The sequence below is a fragment of the Gallinula chloropus genome (genome assembly GCF_964237585.1).
Source record: "Gallinula chloropus genome assembly, chromosome: 30".
NCBI lineage: Eukaryota > Metazoa > Chordata > Aves > Gruiformes > Rallidae > Gallinula > Gallinula chloropus.
In genome coordinates, this window is record NC_140115.1 from 903,691 (window position 1) to 924,407 (window position 20,717).

At 49.7% G+C, this 20,717-nt stretch overlaps 1 pseudogene across 1 annotated transcript in view; it reads right to left on the reverse strand.

The window, feature by feature from the left end:
• Nucleotides 1–18,205: 18,205 nt before the first annotated feature.
• LOC311202426 (olfactory receptor 14A16-like) overlaps nucleotides 18,206–20,717 on the reverse strand; it is a 13,430-nt pseudogene continuing 10,918 nt past the window's right edge. Inside the window, exon 3 of the transcript in view lies at nucleotides 18,206–19,129. The product of the transcript in view is annotated as an olfactory receptor 14A16-like (transcript). The remainder of the gene's footprint in view (nucleotides 19,130–20,717) is intronic.

Genomic DNA, 20,717 nt, shown 5'->3' on the forward strand with positions numbered 1-20,717 from the left:
CCACACTGACATGGCTGCCAGACAGCACCCCCACTAACATGGCTGCCAGGCAGCACCCACACTGACATGGCTGCCAGACAGCACCCACACTGACATGGCTGCCAGACAGCACCCACACTGACATGGCTGCCAGACCCCCTGTCTTGGGCTGTGCTGCTGCTCCTTGGGCTCTCACAGCTCCGCTCCCACCAGCACAAGGTGTCTCCTTTCCCGGGCGGCTGTTCCATTCCCCACAGGAGGGGGGCGTTTCTCCCCCACCAGCCTCTCCCCACCCCCGGCACCCCCTCTCCCTGCAACTCCGCTACCCCGCCCAGCCAGGGCTTTTGGTATCTGCCACAGCCTGGGCAGCAAGTCCCTGCCGGAGCCATCTTGGCCTCGTGTGGAGTTGGCAGCCCCAGAGCTTCAGGCCCTCAGTCCCCGGTAAGTTCACCCCTCTTTTCCACCCCCTTTTCTTTGTGATGGCAAATTTTCGTGCAAATTTCATGCTGCAACGGAGAGAGATGACACACAGCTTGATGCAAGAAAGAGTTCATGGCCTAAAGGCTCCATCCCATTATCTGTGAACCTGGCACTGCTTGAGGCTTTGATTCTCAAGGTGCATGCCACACCTCACAATCCTCTTACCTCACAATCCCTTTACCTCACAATCCCTTTAGCTCACAAACTCCTTACCTCACAATACACTTAACTCACAATCCCCTTATTCTCGATCCATTTAACTCACAATCTCCTTACCTCACAATCCCTTAAACTCACAATCCCCTTACCTCAAAGTCCCTTTAACTCACAATCCCCTTACCACACAGTTTACCTCACAATACCGTTACCTCTCAATCCCTTTACCTCACAATTCCTTAACTCACAATCCCCTTACCTCACAATACTATTACCTCACAATCCTCCTATCTCAAAATCCCCTTGCCTCACAATCCCTTTACCTCACAATCCCTTTACCTCAAAATCCCCTACCTCACAATCCCCTTAACTTACAATCCCCTTTACCTCACAATCCCCTACCTCACAATCCCCTTACCTCACAATCCCCTTTCCTCACAATCTATCTGTCAGTCAATTCTGTGACTTCATAATCCCCTTAACTCACAATCATCATACATCACAATCCCTTTACCTCACAGTCCTCTTGCCTCACAATTTCCTTACCTCACAATTGTGGCCTGCAGATTGAGAAACAAAGCCTCAAGCACTGCTAGGTGAACAGATAACGGGATGGAGCCTTTAGGCCGTGAACCTCGGGGAAACTAAACAAGTTGGCAGCATCGTTGCCGGCCCCCTGCTGGGACAGACTCCAGGAAAAAGTGTCCTCTATTCTTAAGGTCTATCTGCTGTCTGAGGAGGTTTTAGAAGTTCTATTAGCATGGTAAGATAGAGATGCTGCTGTGACAGCAAAACGTTGACCAATCAGACGTAGCCCAGGAACAGGGTATGTTGGAAAGAAAGCAGCCGTCTGCAGAGCATATAAACAGGAATGGTTCTTTGCAATAAACCGACTCTTGCTGGCATCAAGGTGTCCCGTCTCTCTCCGTCGCGGCATCCCCTTACCTCACAATCCCCTTACCTCACAATCCATTTAGCTCACAATCCCCTTACCTCACAATCCCATTGCCTCACAATCTCCTTACCCAAAAATCCCTTTACCTCACAATCCCTTTACCTCACAATCCCCTTACCTCACAATCCCCTTACCTCACAATCCCTTTACCTCACAGTCCCCTTTACCTCAAAATCCTTTTACCTCACAATCCCTTTACCTGACAATTCCTTTACCTCACTATCCCCTTACCTCACAATCTCCTTTCCTCACAATCCCCTTACCTCACAATCCCTTTACCTCACAATCCCCTTGTCTCTCAATCCCCTTACTTCACAATCCCCTTACCTCACAATCTATCTCTGAATCAATTCTCTGACTTCATAATCCCCTTAACTCGCAAACATCATACCTCACAATCCCCTTTCCTCGCAATCCCTTTACTTCATAATCCCCTTACCTCACCATCCCTTTATCTCACAATCCCCTTACTTCACAATCCCCTTACCTCACAATCCATCTGTCAATCTATTCTCTGACTTCATAATCCCCGTAAATCACAATCATCATACCTCACAATCCCCTTAACTCTGTTCTGGTTTTGGTCAGGATGGAGTTAAATTCATTTGTAGCAGCGGATGGGATGCTGTGTTTGGGAGTTAAAATGGGAGTAGTGCTGATAACACCCTGATGTTTCTAGTTGCTGTCAGACAGTCAAGGACTTTCTCAGCTCTTCATGAGACAGGAGGGGCAAAGCCTGGACAGGTGACCGAGCTGACCAAAGAGAGTATTCCACGCCAGTTACGTCCTGCCCAGGATATTGGGGGCTGATGGGAGGAAGAGCAGGGGCAGCTCCGGGACGCGCGGTTCTTGGGGGACGGTCGGGTTCCGGGACGGCTCTGGGTGGCACGGCCTGAGTTGTGGGTTTGGTGAGAAACTGCATTGTGTATCAACAGCTTCATATATTTTTACTCTAAAGTCCTGTCAGCATTGTTACATTGTGTCTTTCTGTTATCTTAGTAAACTATCCTTATCCCAACCCACGGGCCTCTTATTTCTTGGTTTGGGGTTATTTGCCCCTTCCTCTTCCTTTTCCCTTCCCTTCCCTCTTCCCCCCCCTTCCCTTTTCCCTGCTCTTTTCCTTTAAGGAGCAGGCAGCTGCGTGGATCTCGGCTCTCAGCCAGGGTGAAACCACGACATCCTGTCTTCATGCCAGTGAGCACTGCTCTTAAACAATCCCAAAAAATAAAAGAAAATCCAGTTTCCATGTGTGTCCTTTGTGTTCCGTGTCCTTGGATGTTGTTTTGCAGCTGAAATCCCACTGGTACTCCAGGCTGATAAGCTTGTTAGTCATGGTGAGTGCGTGGGATGGGATGGGATGGAAGAGGAGAATATGCTGTTCTCTGCCTGATGAGCTCTGACCTGGGTCTGAGGGCTCCATACAGGAGAGCAGCTCTCTGCAGTGCAGGTCCCAGGCCCAGCCAGGAGACAGCAGCAGAGATGGACACAACTGTATCAGGGCTCAGGCAGGGACAGAAGGCCCCAGGCTGAGCTGAGCCATGTTCCTGGAGCCCTGGGCAGGAGACAGTGTGGGTGCAGGTCCCAGGGGAGGCCGGTTCCAGCCAGCGAGGCCCACGAGCCCCCCAGGATCCTGGTAGAATTAGATTTTGAAGTTTCCAAGCCACAGAAAGAAAAATGTGGTCCCTCAGTGATTGTAAATAATACTTCTGCATACATCAGTGCCCCTATTTGATTCCTTGACATGTAAAGTGCAGGCTCCTTGAGGGGTTATTCCATGCTCTTTGCACCAAGGAAAAGGAGTCATTCCCAAGGGAAGCAGTGGTGCCTGTAGGTCCCTGTGACACCATCAACATCTAACTGAAATTGGCAGCTTGGCTTCCTCTCTGCTTCCAGTGGAGCAGATGTTCAAACAGATTCAAACCGAGCTGGTGAGGTCAAAGAATACAGGCAGCCACAGTGGTGAGCACATTGCCTGTCCCTCAGAAATCAGTACCAGTGGTCCTCCCAGAGAGCAAAGGAGTGGCTTAAACCTGGAATTTCAGGCAAAAGGGAATGCACAATGCCTACCACTGTTGTATTGAACATCTCTGAAGTTTACATGCTGCTTAGAGAGATGGGGCTGAAGGGCAGTCAGAAAAATGCATCCTTCAGGTCCAATTCATTAAACCAAACCAAATTAGGTGCTAATTTAGTTACCAGTGGATATGGATCTGCTACTACTGGATATAAATCTTCAGTTATTTTATTTATATCTCTGAGATCCAGTACATTTCAAATTGACACTTGTTAAGGTACCGCTCCTGTCTCCCCAAAAGGGAGGTGATGTATCTATGGCACTTTGTGCACTTGGCTCGAGTACACAAACAGCATTCATGGCAGATCGGGCAGGCACTAATTCCTGCTCCACACCCAGGCCACCTGATATTATTTGACCCTGTACTTCCTCCCATCTGCTACTGTTTTTTCACACTCTTTAAATTTCCACAAATTCCTAGTTTAAACTGACCCGAATTAAAAACCTTATCCCAGTCAGACCAGGTCTCCCTGCATTCACCACACCAAAAATTGTTTCCAAATTGTACAACCACCTCCTGCTTCCATGTGAAACATTCAAATACAAAGAGTGGTTGACATGAAAAATCTTCAGGCCCGTGTATAGAACACCAAGGAGCAACAGTTGGCTCCAAACTTGCCATGTGTTTAACTCAGTCACTCGCCACTCACACCAGAGTTTACTCATTTCACTCACACAAACAGTTCACCAAATCTAAATACTCAGCTCCTTATGACAGTATCCAAAGGCAATACCAATCAATCAATGCCCAGAGCAGTGACTCCCTGTGGGTAATCAAACCCTGGTCTCCCTCGTGACAGGCAGGAGTTCTCCCACTGAGCCACAGGGTACGCTGGTACAGAAGGGCGCAGCAAGTCTCCACGCTCACTTTGTGCTCACTGAAACGTTCCCCATTCTAAGGGTGCCCCTCGTAACCAAACAATGGATGGTGCCATGGGGCGTTTTTAGAGCAGATGACAAAACTGGACACAACACACTCCAGCCACTATAGCAAGGAGGACCCAGACCAACCTCTGATTCCCACATGCAACGTTACTACCACCTCTGGTGGGGACTCAAACCCCACCTTCCTGGGGCAAGCACCAATGCAGTTTACCTCACGCAGAATCATAGAATCATAGAATCATAGAATGGTCTGGGTTGGAAGGGACCCCAAGGATCACAGAGCTCCAACCCCCCTGCCACAGGCAGGGACACCAACCTCCAGGCCTGGATCTACACAAGGCTGCCCAGGGCCCCATCCAACCTGGCCTTGAACACCTCCAGGGACGGGGAATCCACTACCTCTCTGGGCAGCCTGTTCCAGCACCTCACCACTCTTTCAACGTAGGATGTCTCCTCACACCTTACAGGTATCCCCTTCCCAAGTGTAACATGCCTGGTCCACTGATGATGGTCCTTGTGTATCCCTGCAGTGACCTGGGTGAGCAGGGCAGTCCTACTGAGACATTTCAGGGACAGACAGACATTGTGATTTATGACTGCCCACCATAGCAGTGACCCACGCTTGGGGCAGCTGGTGAAGAGCTGAAGCCCCGTGGGAAAGGACTCATGTTGGAGAAACCAATTTGCAAGGAACTGTCTGAAGTTTTTCCAGTCCCTGCCCCTCCCTGTGCCACAATAGGGGGGAAGATGGGAGTCGAATCATGACTACAGTGAAGTCTGCTAAGAAGGCAGGGGTGGGGGAAGTGCTTTAAGATCTGGTTGCTCTTCTCATTATCCAACTCTGGTGTCACTGTGTGTGTAGTGCAGTGTAATAAATTAGAGAGTTTTCTTTCTTTCACTCTGTGTTGAGTCTATTTTGCTGTGTTGTTGACAACAGGATGACCTCTCCCTGTCCTCATCTCAACCCCTGAGCCTCTCAATATCTACTTTCTCCCCTGTCCAACTGACAAGGGGAGTGATGGAGCAGCTTTGGTGAGCATCTGGCCTCCAGCCAGGCCTAAACCACCACACCAACATCCTCAACATTCCCCAAGGTGTCAGGTGGAGGGCCCATACCTGTCCCCCTTGCCTCCACTCGTAATGAGCCCCTTCACCCTTTGTCATGGGCATCAGACATGTCACCACAGCATCAGACACGTCACCACGGCATCAGACACATTACTACGGCATCAGACACGTGACCACGGCATCAGGCACGACACTGTGGCATCAGATACGCCACTGTGGCATCAGACGTGCTGCGGTGCCAGGCACAGCCGGGCCTCGGCGTGTCACAAAGGAGCTGCGTGCCATTGGCTCTCCTGGCCCTGGGTGACCAATCACCAGCGCTGCCCTTTGTGACACCCCCAGTGATGCGGCCGCGGCTCCTGCCCCGCAGTGCCTGGTAGGGCAGCGACAAGACAGGACAGGAGCGTGGAGCTGGAGAGGAGCCCCCGAGCTCAGCCCACATCTTTCCCTGCCTCCTCCCCTCCGTGCTGCCAAGGCGTTGTGTTTGCTGAGGCATCCCCTTCCCAGCCCCTACCTTTTTTCTCCGTCCAGTAGAATGGCACCACACAGGCTCCTCAGGGAGGGCTGGGAAGCGATCAGGGCTCTCCAGGAGAACAGCTCTCCAGCAGAGATCTCCAAGCTGTACGTGTCCCAGCAGCTGCAGGCCAGTAAGTAACAGAGGGCAGGGCTCTTTCATCTCTCCTGCTTGCCTCCAGCCCCTCTCTACCAGCCCCTCCTGCTCCCCTCCTTTCCCAGGTCACGTATCCATCTGGCCGATGCTCTGCAGCTTTGCTGCTGTCTCCTGGCTGGGCCTGGGACTTGCAATGCAGAGAGCTGCTCTCCTGCATGGAGCCCTCAGACCCAGTTCAGAGCTCCTCACACAGAACACAGCATATTCTCCTCTTCCATCCCATCCCATCCCATGCATTCACCATGACTAACAAGCTTATCAGTGCTGAGTGCCAGGGGGTTTCAGCTGCAAAACCACTTCCAAGGACACAGAACACAAAAGACACACGTGGAAACTGGATTAGCTTTTTTTTTTTGGGATCGTTTGAGAGCCAGTGCTCACCGTCATGAAGACAGGAGCAGGCTGATGTAGACTTCGGTTGTGTAAAAACATCCCTTGCAGCCTGGCAAAGGGAGTCAGGCGAGTCATTCCAGGCACCTCATCCTTGCTTTTGCAGCCCTGGGGCTGGAGGGGGTGGGGGAATCCCTCTTGCACCAGTTCTGATGGCCACAAAATAGGCACCTTCTGCCTGGGAGCTGCTGGTCCCAGCTGACATGGGAATTACTGAGGGTGGAGGCAAGTTTCCAAGATCCCCTTCCCCATGATAATGTCTCTCATCTGATGGAGAATTTGTGTTAGTGTTATTCACCCCGTTTTGCCCATACCCAAAAGTGAAGATCAGGAATGACTGTTTGGTAGCCCAAGGGAGAGGCTTCTGCTCCTGATGTATACCTGGTAGTATGTGAGATAAATCAAGCATTTTAGTTTTTCTCTCCTTTCCTTCTGCAACACTTTTCCATGCCCAGAGGCAGCAGATGTCCAACAGCAGCTCAATGTCCAAATGTCCAACAGAGAGTCAATATGAATTGGTTTTCCTCAAATTCTCTCTGCCTTTTCCTCCTTGGAAAAGTCTCCACACTTGATGGCAGCAGATGTCCAACAGCAGCTCCATCAGCCAGTTCCTCCTCCTGGCCTTTGCAGACACACGGGAGCTGCAGCTCCTGCACTTCTGGCTCTCCCAGGGAATGAACCAGTCTGCCCTTCTGGGCAAGAGTTTAATGATCATTATTGTAGCCGAAAACTCCAACATGAGTCCTTCCCACATGGCTTCAGATCATCATCTACTGCTCCAGTGGGGGTCACTTTAATAGGGTGCCCTCCTTCAGCAACAGAGTGCCCCAGCCTGGGTCCTCCACAGCCCTGCCAGCAAACCTGCACCAGCACAGGCTTCCTATGAGGTCACAGCCTCCTTCAGGTGCCTCCACCTGCTTGAACAGGTGATTTTTCACATCCTATTGCTTGTTATCTCAGATAAGAAACCAACCCCCACCTCTCTACACCCACTTGTAGATCAAAAGCAATAAGGTCTCCCCTCAGCCTCTTAAGACTAAAATGCCTCAGTTTTCTCAGCAACTCCTTATAGGACTTGTGCTCCAAACCCTTCAAGAGCTTTGTTGCCCTTCTCTGGACACACTCCAGCATCTCAACGTCCTTCATGTAGTGAGGGGCCTAAAATGGACACAGTACTTGAGGTGTGGCCTCACAAGAGCTGAAAATAATGGGAAATCCCTTCCTTAAGCTAGTTACACTATTCCTGATACAGGTCAGGATGCTATTGGCCTCTTTAGCCACCTGGGCACATTGCTGGCTCATGTTCAGCTGGCTTTACATTAACATCCCCAGCTTTCCTCTAACACCCCCAGGTCCTTTTCTCCTCTAGGGAGCTCTCCAACTACTCTGCCCCAGGCCTGTAGCACTGCCTGGGGTTATTGTGACCAAAGTGCAGGACCCAGCACTTGGCCTTGTTGAAACTGGTCACTGTTGAGACAGACAAACGACACATACAAGAGGTCTCCTGGTGCACAAGCAAAAAGGACCCAATTTGTTTATGTATCCTCATTTTTAGATGCTTGTACTACACGTGTCCTTTTGCTCATGGTCTCTCAGGTAGATGCTATCATGCAACTGGTTGACATTTTTAACTTCACTAACAAGGTTTGTCTCTTGCCAGGTTCCTTCATCTGTGGTCAGCAAATTCCTTAAAATGGTTTACTTCTCTGGATGCTCTACACTTCCTCTTTCTCAAGGGTACACTTTAATATCTCCAAGCCCCAGCTTTATATTCCCAACCAAGGGTTCTACAGGCCTCTCATAGTCCCCCACAACTCCCTTTTTTGTATTTGTGCTACAGAAATCGCCTATATTATCCACTGCAGGGCCCTTTGCAGCAGAGAGATAATTCAGGGTAACATTAGTAACACAAGTACAATAACTACCAGAACAATCAATCCAGCCTTGATTTCAGACAGCAATACCCCTCTAGGTAAAGCAACAGGAACACTGAAAGACCTTGATACCTTGTTTGAGGTATAATTACACCATGCAGTTTCCCAACACCCAGGTTTCCCACGCACCTTGTTTCCCAGGTCACTGAATTTACAGGATTCCCGTTTCCTGGCACCACAGTTGCCACGAGCACTTGGTTTCTTGGGCCCTGATTTCCTGGGCCACTGGTTTCCCAGGGAACTGGTTTTCCAGGATACTGGTTTCTTGCACCCCCATTTGCCTGGCACACAGGTTTCCTGGGACACCGGTTTCCCACGCCCCCAGTTGCCTAGTACATCACGGACTGGCCACCCTGGTTCCTGCACCCTCAGTTTCCTAGCACCCCAGTTTCCTGGCAACCCAGTTTCCATTGCCCCTAGTTTCCCACACCCCCTGGTCCCACGCCACTGGTGTCCTGCACCCCTAGTTTCACATCACCCTGGCATCTCATGCCCCCAGTTCCCCAGGATCTAGGTTTCCCACGCTTCTGGTTTCCCAGGTCACTAAATTTAGAGGACCCCAGTTTCCCGGCACCAAGGTTTCCATGAGCTCCTGGCTGCCCTGGCCACTGTTTTCCCTGGCCACTGGTTTCCTGGGGCACTGATTTTCCAAATCAATGGTTTCCTGCGTGCCCAGTTTTCTGGCACCCCGGTTTCCTGGCACACTGGGGTCTCCTCACCCTTGTTTCCTGCACCTCCAGTTTCCTTGAACCCAGGTTACCTGCGGTTCTGGTCTCCCACACTCCCCTGTTCGAGTACCACTGGTTTTTCACACCCTGTTTCCCGTGCCCCTTTTTTCCATTCACCCCAGTTTCCTGGCAGCCCTGGTTTTCATGACCCTTGTTTTCTATGGCCCTGCTTTCCTGGGATACTGGTTTCCTGGGGCACTGATTTTCCAGGACGCTGGTGCCCTGTGACCTCAGTTGCCAGGAACCCTGGCTTAGCAGTTTTGCGCAGCTGTGCTGCTGAGATGGCTTCTGCAAAAAGCATCTAGAAGCTCTCTGCAGGCCCCAGACTGTAAACATTGGCCAAATCAAGGCCAAAGTTGCTGCTGACTAGGGCCAAGCCAATTGGAGATGGTCACAGTGCCTCTGGGAATCACATAGAGGAGAAAGAAAAACACAAGCAGCTGCATTTGCCACTGGAGAAGGGAGCAAAATCCTGACTAAAGTGAAGTTTGCTATAAGGGAGGGGTGGGGGAAGGTGCTTTAAGATCTGGTCACACTTCTCATTACCCGACTCTGGTGTCACTGTCTGTGTAGTGCAGTGTAATAAATGAGAGAGTTTTCTTTCCTTCACTCTGTGTTGAGTCTGTTTTGCCATGTCGTTGATCACAGGATGATCTCTCCCTGTGCTTATCTTGACTCCTGAGCCTCTCAATAGATATTTTCTCCCCTGTCCGACTAAGAAGGGGAGTGATAAACTGACTTTGGTGGGCATCTGGCCTCCAGCCAGGCCTAAACCACCACACATACTAATCTCACGGAACTGGGGCCTCATTGCTTCCTTGCATCCCCTCAGGATGATGGGAGCTCTTCTACCCTTGTACCACACTCTGCATCACACACCCCATGTGACACTGGCCCAGGAGGAGCCCTGAGGCAGTGTGGGGGGCAGAATCCCATTTCTGTGGGGCTGGCTCTTCTGCTTGATAAAATACATCAAGGCTTTACTCAGCATCAGATCCACCTGCACACTGCCTCAGTCTACCTTAAATCACAGACTCCAATTTTCTGCTCTACACATCCATGGGCAGGCTTTGCCAGTAATTGGCCTCAGTGGGGCCAATTAACACTTTAATTAACAATTGAGCTTTTTCTCCTGACCTTAACTCTTGGAGAGACTGCTTCAATCTCCTCACAGGATCTGCAGTTCCTGGAATCACCACCAAACACACCATGAGGCTCATTAAAATTGAAAAAGCCCTAACGAGCTATGTGTCTTCCCATCATTTTCTTCAGGGTTTCAAGACTTGTACAGCTAATTGGAGAAGTTTCAGGACTCTAATTAAAGTGGAAGATTTCAATGAGCACTTAATTAAAAAAGGAGGTTTTAGTATTTTCAGGCTTTTGGTTTTTCAGTTTACAGAAGTGACAGGAGCTTTCTCCAACTGATAGTGAACCAGAGGATCTCCTAAGGACGTGTGGAAAGGTCACAACAGCTGTCTCCCTGAGTTCCCACACTGCTTAGATGACCTTCCTCTACACCTCCCCAGCCACACCATGTCTCCAAGGGTTGCTTGGGAGTTGCACTCTTTTCCTCCATCAGGCTTCTGCACTGAGTCTGCAGCTGAATGTTGCAGCCTCTTTGCCACAATTCCCACCCTGTTTACCCTGAGGACTGGATGGGAATAGAAACAGAATTCTTCCTCATTTTGAAAAAAAATACTAAAAAAATAAAACACATTCCCCAACTATGAGTAAAAAACTGTAAGAGGGTGGAGTAAATCCCAAAAGCAAAGGACAGGGCACATGGCCAGAGAGTCTGCTGAACAGGGGCCTTGAGACACAGTTCATTTCCTCAGGGCAGGTGGAAATACCTGCAAGGCAAGTTTCAGTGCACAGTGTGACAGTGTCCTGACACCCCAAGGACTCAGGAGGATGTGTATTTCTCCTCCTATTTTTAATGCATATCCCCAGAGTTCCTAACTTAGTCTGATTTGGGAAAAACAAAAGTTGATTGGTTGTAAATATACAGTCAGTGAAAATGTGCTTGTATCTTTTTAAATGTGAAGAAAATGAAATTGGAGTTTTTTGGGGGAACATTTTACTGTCAAATGAAAATGTTTGTTGATGCAGAAAATATTAGTGAGTTAAGACTGAGAAAGAAATGGACTTGTGCTGTATCCTGTGCTAGCTGACATCATCACATTAGCAAAACTCTTTCTAGAAGACAGTGTCTCCTTAAAGTCCCTCTGCAACTGTCCAGAAGTTGAGAGGCAAGAATAAAATGATGATAGTGGCTGCACACTAACAAGCTTCCAGGGGAAAGTCACTGAGTGTGGAGGCCCATGGCAGGAATGAAGATTCCTGGAGGTTTAGTAGAAGCTTTTCAGGGCTGTTTGTGATGAAACTCCTCCAGAACATTGACACGTGCCTCCCTACACGCTGATTGGAGCAGGAAATCAGAGGGAGCAACTTCAGGACAACAAAGTGAGAAGATACAGACGTCCTGTGTCATGGAGGCACTTGGATGTGTCCTGTCACACCACAGGGCCCAGTGGTCGTCCCATGCCCAGTGAAATTGGGAGGCTTTTGGTCATCACCAGCTGAGGTTACTCTCTGGTCATCATGAGGGTGGAAACTCACGGAGTGCCTACATGCCCTGTCTCTTCCAATCTGGCACTGCCCAGATCACCCTCAACCTTCTCATATATTCTAATCCTATCACCTAACCTGGAGCTCTCCTCTGTCACCCTACTCGAAATGCCAATGCCATAGTTGAAAACCTCACCAGATACCTGAAGCTTAACCAATCCCTAATGCTGAAGCCACCCTCCCCACATCTTCAACCCTTCTCCAAAATGTAGCTCATGATTCCCAAAGAGCTACCATGAGGGCAGGGATTGTGAAGGAAAGGCCAGGGAGATGAGGTCTGGGGCAAGAGGAAGATGAAGATCAAGGTGGCATTGCTGGAGAGTTGATGGTGATGATACTTCTGCTGGAGGAAGCTGGTTGATGAGGAGCAACATTGTGAGGTGCTTGAGATGCCTGAGAGCTTCACCCAAGAGTGAAGGGACCGTGGGGAAGGACAGGGAAGAAGCATGTGAAAGGGACAGCACTTGATCCCTACTCTTGACATGCCAGCCTTGATCTTGGCCCTTCCTTCTAGCCCTAACCCAATCCCCTAAGCCACAAAGCTGAGCAGCCCTGAAATCAATTCCAAGAAGCTCTAAGCAGAATCACAAACCCTCACCCTGAGCCTCACCATGATCCCAAACCATAAAGGGTGTCCTCTGACCCTTAGCCCTACCCTGAGCACAAACCAGAAACTCTCACCAGAGTTTTGAGTTTGTCTGAACCCAAACTGCTACCACAGCTTGTAACCCCCAAGCCCTAACAGCATCCCTCGAGGCCCCCAAGCTTCCACTTACCTTCTCAGCCTCACTCTGAGCTCTTTTTCCCCCCAGGAGGCAGAGGGAATGCAGAGACTGTGAGGTCATTGAACCCTTGGAGGAGAAACGTGAGGTGGCATCTATCTTTCAGTGGCTTGTAGGACACAAGGGGAATGATGGGTGGGGAAGGGGCTTTTATTTCATCTGTGCCTCAGAATCTGAATGGTGAGAAGGGGCAGGTGGTTGTGAAGGGGACTGTGTAGTCATTGCTGTGTGAGTACCTGACAGGCCAGAAACAGGCACATGGCTTGGATGATGATTGTGATGTCACACCTGTCTCTGCAGGTGACAGGCCAGAGAAAGCTCACAGCTGGGTCTTGTGAGGTCACTTCTGCCTGAGGAAGTGGAAAGGCCAGCAGGCACTTGGCTTGAATGTTCATGAGGACATCAATAACTGACAGACCAATGGCAGGATCTTCACTTGGATGATGATTGTGACATCCTTACTCCACAGAGCGCAAGAGCTCTCAATCCCCAGATGTAAGAGATCAGGAAAGGAAGGCAAGAGACAGGCATGGATGCTGGTCCAACTAAAGGGCAAGAAGGAAGAGCACAGGCAGTGGAAGGAGGGCCTGGGATCTTGGGATCTGAGATCACCTGAGGAACCTGAACATACTATGGACCTGACAAGAGTCCTGAGGGAATTGGCTGATACAATTTCCAAACCACTCTCCAAGAGATCTGAAAAGTCCTGGCCATCAGGGGTAGTCCCCAGCGACTGAAAGAAGGGAAACATTGCACCCATTTTTAAGATGGGTCAAATGAAGGACCCTGGGAACTGGCAACCTGTGTGCCTCACCTCTGTGCCCTGCAACATCATGGGACACATCCTCTCTGAAGCAGCAGGGCCCGTCTTGCCAATCTGAGTGGCACAGCTGATATGCCTGAGGGACAGGGTGCCCTTCAGACAGAGTGGGACAAACTCAGGAAGTGGCCCCATGTGAACTCACCAAGGCCAAGTGCAAGGTCCTGTGCTGCACCCCACCTGGGTGGGGGCAGCGCCTGGTGTTAAAACAGGGTGAATGATGAAGAGACTGAGAGCAGCCCTGTGCAGAAGCACTTGGGGGTGCTGGTGGATGACAAACTGGACACGAGCTGGCAATGTGCACTGGCAGCCCAGAAAGCCAACTCTATGCCAGGCTACATCAAAAGGCCAGACTGCTGAGGGAGGTGATTCTGTCCCACTGCTTTGCCCTGGAGAGACCCCACTGGGAATACTGCGTTCAGCTCTGGAGTCCTCAGCACAGGAAAGACATGGACAGGCTCAGAGGCAGGCCACAGAAATGATTAGAGGGGTGGAATACCTCTCCTGTGAAGAAAGGCTGAGGGTGTTGGTGGGTTTCAGCCTGGAGAAGTCTCCAGGGAGACCTTCCTTCAGCCTTTTCTTACTTCAAGGGAAGTTATAAGAAAGATGGGGACAGACGTTTCAATAGGGCCTGCAGCACGAAGACAAAGGGTCATGGTCTTAAGCTAAAAGAGGTTCAGACTAGACCAAAGGACGAACTTTCTTAGGATGAGGGACTGACACCCTTGGTCTTCCACTGCCCCTTGACATGGAAACCTGAGCCAATGGATGTTTTTACTTTAACCTGAGGCGAATTGCTTTTGGAATGCACTGTGTGCTTTGAGTTGATCTGTTGTTCATTAGGGGTGATACTGGTCTTGATTAGGATTAGGATTAGGATTTCTGTAGCCTAAACAAAGCTGGAGCTGAACCCTATCCACCAACAGTTTTAGAATGAAGGTTTCTTTGAAGACTCATATTGTCTCTGTCTTTACCTACAGTGCCAACATTAGCCACTGCTTCAACCTATATTTCATACCTGCCACAGGATCAGTGCCAAGTGGGTCACATCACCAGGGCCAGGGATGAGCCTTTTCTGGAGGTTGTGTCCTCCAGCCCAGCACAGGTGAGCAGAGTTGGCCTGGGCTGTTTAGGGCATTCTGTCAGTTGTCAGCCTACCTCATTTTCCACTTTCCTAGTCCATACTCAGCTTGTCTACTTCTTTGGTTATGGGAGAGAGATGCACCTTTGTGCCCTTCTTCAAGACAGGAGGTGCACTTGCTTATTTTCAGTCCTTGGGAATCTCTCCCAGTCACCAGGACCTTTCAAGGATGAATTCCAACAGCCTTACAATGAGGTTAGACAGCCCCCTCAGTGCTCATGAGTTGATCCTCTCAGGTCCCATGGGCTTATGCATGTCCATTCTTTTTATCATAGTCCCTAACCTGTGGTTCCTGCACCAAGGTTTAAGTCTTCCCTAGCACAGGCTTTCCCTTTTGTCTAGGGTGTCTGGTATTCCTGGAAGGATGTCTCACCAATAAAGTCAGCATTGAAGAAGCCATTGAGTACCTTGGACCTTCCTGAGTCCTTTGCCAACAGGTTCCATCTAGCAGCAGGCCAATATTTCCCCTAGCCACCTTCTTGCTGCTGGCATCATTGTCAAAGCCTTTATTGATGCTCTTTATGTCCAGATTAAATTTCCAGGCTGAACCTGAGGGGGCCCTTGGCATTCCTAAAATTTCTGGATTCAGGAGGTTATTGGTGCCCTCCAGAATTTTCTGTCCTACTGTGCTGCCTCCAGGCTGATATCCAAGTGCCTGAAGTCCAAAATGATGGCCAAGGCCTGAGAATGTGAAACCTTCCTCAGTTGTTTGAAGAAGCCTTATTGGCTTCCTCTTCCTAACAAGGCTGCTCCATAGCAGACAGCAACCTCAACATCACCCGTTAGACAGACGTCCATTAATCCTGACACATCAGCTCTCACCTAGCAGGTCATAGAGATCTTCTCAAGGATGCTTGAGGATGCCTTCTGAAACATCACCATCTGGTGATGGCATAGATGATCTTCCGAATTCTCTTCCAACTCCTAACGTTCTGTGATTCTGGGATTCTGGGATTCCTACCCAAGGGAATGATGCTAAAAGCTCCTGACATAATTTTCAGGCTCTACCAGTGTCCACCTTAGAAACTGCTAAATGCCCAGCTACAGTTCCAAAACAAAAGGTTTGAGTGTTCAAAGATGTTCCTTGCCTGAAACCTCCCCAGTAGGCTGCTAGCAGCCCCAGTAACCTTTGGGCTGAGGGCTTTCATAGACACTGGAATGGTCTAAAAATTGCCTGATGTCTTTTTCCAGCTACAACTGTGTTTAGTTTGGAAAACGTTAAAGAAAAAGCTTGAGGTGTGAAAGATGTTCCTGGCCTTAAATCTGCCTAGGTAGCTCAGTAGCAGCCCTAGTAACCCTGGGGTCAAGGCTTTCCTGAGAAAGGGAACGGTCCTAACAATGCTTGGTGACACTTCTGGGCTCGACCAGTATGTACCTTCCAACTCCTAAACAAAAAGCAAGAGATCCTTAACAAAAGCTGTGATGGAGGACAGATGTTCCTAGCCAGAAACCTTCCTAGGTAGCCCACTAGCAGCCCCAGTAGCCTTGGGGTTCAGGGCTTCCACAGACAATGGAATGGTCTTAACATGTCTGACATCAGTTTCAGGCACTTCCAATGTCCAACTTTGAAACTTCTAAACATCCAGCAATAAATCTGCCCCCAGAAAATCAAGGGCTGAAAGATATTCCTGCCCTGAAACCTCACCAAGAAGCCCACTGGCAGCCCCAGTAACATGGGGGTCAGGGCTTTTGTAGCCATGGCAGTGGATGTAACTCTGCCTGACATAATTTTCCAGCTTTAACAGTGTCGAACTTCAAAACTCCTGAATGTCCAGCAATAGCTCCCAACCAAAAGCCCTGAGGGATGAAAGATGTTCCTGGCCAGAAACCGCCCCAGGTAGCACACTGGCAGCACCAGTAACATTGGGCCTCAGGGCTTTCCTTGCAGGAGGTACTCATAAAATTACCTGACATCATTTTCAGACCAGTGTCCAACTTCAAACATACTAAATATAGGGTAATGGCACACAATAGTCTACTGGCCTCCACCTTAAAAACAGGTAAATGTTCAGCAATACCTCCCAAGCAAAAGGTGCAAGGGATGAACGATGTTCCTGTCCTGAAACCTCCCCAGGTCAGGGAAGCTTCAGTAACCTTGGGGATCAGGGGTTTTATAGCCACAGGAATGATCCTAATATTGCTTGACATAATTTTCAGGCTCTACCAGGATCCACCTACAAATAATTAAACATATTGTCAAGGTGTTCCTGGCATGAAACCTCTGCAGGTAGCACACTAGCAGTCCCATTAACCTCAGCTACCGACACAGTGAACTTCTGACATGTCGTGGTTTTGCCCCTGCTGAGAACTGGGCACCACACTACAATTCTTCTTTAAGAGGGAGTGGGGGCAGGGCTGGGGAGGGGGAGAGGGGAGGAGGAGAGGGGAGGAATAGAGGGAAGAAGAAAGGGAGGGAGAAGAAAAATCAATAAAGCCAAATCCTCCTTTGTTGGGATAAGAAGAGTTTACTGGGACAGCAGAGAGAAACAACAACAATAGGACTTTGTAGCAAAATACACAAAACTGGTGATTCTCACAGCACAGATGAGACCATATAGCTCAGAGCCGTCCTGAAAATGGACCGTCCCCAAAACCACGCTGCCAGGAGCTGCCTCCTCCTCCCCCCACCAATCCCCCCTTTATGCTGAGAATGACACAATTGAATGGAATCCCCTCTTTGGCCAGTTTGGGTAACCTGTCCTGGTTGTGTCCTCTCCCTTCTCCTTAGCAGGGAAATATGAAAAACGGAAAAGTCCTTGGATGTTTGGCAACAACTAGAAACATCAGAGTGTTGTGAGCACTGCTCTCATCCTAAATCCCAAACATGGCATTCCACCAGCTGCTGGAAAGAAAATGAACTCTATCCTGACCAAAACCAGGACTTCTGACAGAGTAGTTCATTAGACTTCTGAAAGATGGGATATTTTCCAACACTCTGAAGTTCGAAGCACAAACTGGAGAGTTGAGTGGCATCTGAATGAACAAAGAGCATGCACAGGTGGAAACCTGTGAGGGACTGAAGTGCATACATCCAGCCAGTCTGCTGAAAAGATGACCTTAGGCATGGCCGAATCATCGGGAGAGGTGGAAACCCCAGAATGATGAGGGAGATGAAAGTATTTCTCCTGCTGCCGTTGGTATCAACCCTGGAAATTCCCATTCTGTCATGGTGGGAAAGCATTATCACTTCAGACAAAGCTCAAGTGACACAGCTGATGTGTGATATTTTTATAAATGTAAGAAAAAAATGAAAGAAGGAAGAAAGAAAGAATTGTAGCCCTTTGGAGGCAGACATGATGCAAAGAGAGCCCAGCTCGTCATTACGCTGTGTGTGCGTCACACAAGACTGGGAGATGCTGCATTAGGAACGGGATGAAAGTGGACACTGTATTATAGTTTAGACAAACTAGGAGGAAAAACACCCAACAAGTAAAATCCCTACTAAATAAAAACAGTTTCTAAAATGATTTGAATGGGCAGTGATATGAAAAAGAAAATGACCAGTTAATTGCTGCTTAGAAATATCCAGTCATCAGTTTCCACACGGCATCCTTGAGCTCCTGGTTCCTTATGCTGTAGATGAGGGGGTTCACTGCTGGTGGAAACACTGAGTAAAGAAATGCCAATACCAAGTCAGGAAATAAGGAGGACATGGAGGGGGGCTTCAAATAAGCAAACACGGCAGTGATGACAAACAGGGAGACCACGGCCAGGTGAGGGAGGCAGGTTGAAAAGGCTTTGTGCCGTCCCTGCTGCGAGGGGATCCTCAGCACAGCCCTGAAGATCTGCACATAGGACACCACAATGAACACAAAACAACCAAAAAATAAGCAGACACTGACCACAATGAGTCCAATTTCCCTGAGGTAGGTATCTGAGCAGGAGAGCTTGAGGATCGGGGGGATTTCACAGAAGAACTGGTCAACAGCATTGCCATGGCACAGGGGCAGTGAAAATGTACTGGCTGTGTGCAGCACAGCATTGAGAAACCCACTGCTCCAAGTAGCTGCTGCCATGTGGACACAAGCTCTGCTGCCCAGGAGGGTCCCGTAGTGCAGGGGGTGGCAGATGGCAACGTAGCGGTCATAGGCCATGACAGTGAGAAGACAGTACTCTGTTGTGATCAAAAAGAAAAAGAAAAAGAGTTGAGCCACACATCCTGTGTAGGAAATGGCCCTGGTGTCCCACAAGGAATTGGCCATGGATTTGGGAACAGTGGTGGAGATGCAGCCGAGGTCAGTAACAGAGAGGTTGAGGAGGAAGAAGTACATGGGGGTGTGGAGGTGGTGGTCACAGGCTATGGTGATGATGATGAGGCCATTGCCCAGGATAGCAGCCAGGTAGATGCCCAGGAAGAGCCAGAAGTGCAGGAGCTGCAGCTCCCGTGTGTGCGCAAAGGGCAGGAGGAGGAACTGACTGATGGAGCTGCTGTTGGACATCTGCTGCCATCAAGTGTGGAGACCTGTCCAAGGAGGAAAAGGCACAGTTAGAAGTCAGGGTACTCGTCTTTGAGAAAAACCTCTTCCAGTTCTCATGGAATACCTTCAGATTGCCTCTCTGTATTCAGGAAGACTTTTGCAGGTCCCATTTTTCTGCTTTGTTCTGGCTTGAGTGGGTCAGCTGTTGAATTTCCAGAACTCAGTCCTGCCTGGCAGCAGTCAGTAAATAGAATGCTGATGTGATCTCAGACTAAATCCCCTGTGGATAGGAATGAGCTTTTCAGCACTGTCACTCCAGTTTCACCCAAGGGCAGAGCTGAGCTTTCTTCAGGAACCCCATCCCTACAGGTGGGTGTCCTGAAGCTCAGTGACAGCTTCACCTATGGGTGTGTCCAAAGCCCCAGGTAACAGTGGAACAAAGGCAGCAAGGGTAGGAGGGGAAACAGTGAGAAATGCTCCAGACAAGCCTGGAAGGACAGGAGAGACAGACAAGCACTCAGGGGTTTGTCCTCACTCGGAGTTGGACTGCCATGGAGAAGACTCATCATGAAACCCTGGAACTCATAGTGCAGGCTCTGCTCTGTGGTAGAAACCAGGGGTTTACCGTGGGACAGTGTCTGCCCCATGGGGGATGTCAGGGAGGTACCAAATCCCCACTGCCAGGGCATTTCTGGGAGCAGCTTCTTCTCCCTCCCTACCTATGTCTCTGCTGCCTGGAACTGTCCCTGCAGCTGCTTCTCTCTGCCCATTTCATCTCCTGCTCTGAGCTAACATATCTCATCCAACCTGCCCTGCACTCAGCTCTGCTCTGCAGACCCCTCCTGGCGTCAGGGCTCTGTCCTGGGAACCTCTGTGTGTGCAGAGCTCAGGAGACACCCCAAAGTCTTAATGAAAATCGAGTTTTCATTGCACATTCCTGAGGGGAGAAGTTCTCATCTACCACAGTCAGCACAGCCCAAAAGAGAGTAAAAGTAAAAGCAAAGACTCAGGAAAATCAGGAAAACATCAGGAAAAAGCTTCCTTGATGTTATTCTACCAAGTCCCTTTGGAATTACCCAAGAATCAGCTAGAGATGGGAGCAAAGCTGACCCTTACAGCGCATTCGTACAGCAGAAGGACCTTATGCTGCCCTTCCATGGGTCACTCCTCCAACCCACAGGTGCTGTCTGTATTCCTCTGGAAAACCCACTAGCCAGGTTGAGTGCTGACCCTGCTTGCAAGGACAGTCCTGGGCACCCCTGGGTGCACACGCTGCTTCACACCTCTGCAGACATTCCCAGGAAAAGAGAGCTGACCTGCCCTGTTCCTCTCTGATGGGGCAGAAGGGCATCCCTTCCGGCAGCACTTTCTGGTCCTACAGAGAACCTGTCCTCCTGACAGACCCCACACACTGCCCCATGTCCCAGCTTTAGGGGACCCTCCCGGAATACAACCTGCATTGCCCTGCACCCACAGACATACCAGGTAGAGATTTCTCCTCCAGTGAGCTCTCAGCATCCATCAGCTCTCTCTGCCTCACAGGTCTCCCTCGGTGCCTCCAGGCAGTGTCCCCAGCCCTGTGTGCTTGGCAGAGGAGCTGCTCCTGGGT